At 49.5% G+C, this 963-nt stretch overlaps 2 non-coding genes across 2 annotated transcripts; both read right to left on the bottom strand.

Annotated features, from left to right (window-relative positions):
• Window positions 1-109: 109 nt before the first annotated feature.
• Window positions 110-228, bottom strand: LOC123179121 (5S ribosomal RNA). Its single transcript, XR_006490119.1, has one exon. It is a non-coding gene; the product is annotated as a 5S ribosomal RNA (ribosomal RNA).
• A 301-nt stretch (window positions 229-529) lies between these two features.
• LOC123179122 (5S ribosomal RNA) lies at window positions 530-648 on the bottom strand. Its single transcript, XR_006490120.1, has one exon. It is a non-coding gene; the product is annotated as a 5S ribosomal RNA (ribosomal RNA).
• Window positions 649-963: the final 315 nt, after the last annotated feature.

Here is a 963-nt window from a genome sequence, read left to right as displayed (position 1 = left end):
ATGAGCAGCGAGCTAAAACTTACCGTAAACGTGCAAAATAATAAAACGTGCTAAACATACGTCGCGCTCGTGCGTCTTGTTTTGCACGCGGTGCAAAAAAATTAAAAAGGGAATGCAACACGAGGACTTCCCAGGAGGTCACCCATCCTAGTACTACTCTCGCCCAAGCACGCTTAACTTCGGAGTTCTGATGGGATCCGGTGCTTTAGTGCTGGTATGATCGCATCCGACATGTTACCCCCGTCTTCGTCCCTTATGCTTGCCCCTCCCAGCTCCACTACACACACGATTGCACATTCCTTTGGCCGCTCCCGCTCAACTACGGAGACGAGTTTTACCACGGTTCAACTGCACCAGTGCCTATTTACCATGGTTTCGACCCCTTTCAGAACACGCTTGCCGCCGCTAGACGCGTGAATAATGAGCAGCGAGCTAAAACTTACCGTAAACGTGCAAAATAATAAAACGTGCTAAACATACGTTGCGCTCGTGCGTTTTGTTTTGCGCACGGTGCAAAAAAATTAAAAAGGGAATGCAACACGAGGACTTCCCAGGAGGTCACACATCCTTGTACTACTCTCGCCCAAGCACGCTTAACTTCGGAGTTCTGATGGGATCCGGTGCTTTAGTGCTGGTATGATCGCATCCGACATGTTACCCCCGTCTTCGTCCCTTATGCTTGCCCCTCCCAGCTCCACTACACACACGATTGCACATTCCTTTGGCCGCTCCCGCTCAACTACGGAGACGAGTTTTACCACGGTTCAACTGCACCAGTGCCTATTTACCATGGTTTCGACCCCTTTCAGAACACGCTTGCCGCCGCTAGACGCGTGAATAATGAGCAGCGAGCTAAAACTTACCGTAAACGTGCAAAATAATAAAACGTGCTAAACATACGTCGCGCTCGTGCGTCTTGTTTTGCACGCGGTGCAAAAAAATTAAAAAGGGAATGCAACACGA

This window comes from Triticum aestivum, unplaced genomic scaffold (assembly GCF_018294505.1).
Source record: "Triticum aestivum cultivar Chinese Spring unplaced genomic scaffold, IWGSC CS RefSeq v2.1 scaffold45013, whole genome shotgun sequence".
NCBI lineage: Eukaryota > Viridiplantae > Streptophyta > Magnoliopsida > Poales > Poaceae > Triticum > Triticum aestivum.
Note: the sequence above shows the minus strand (reverse complement) of the source record. Positions and strands in the feature narration are given on the sequence as shown.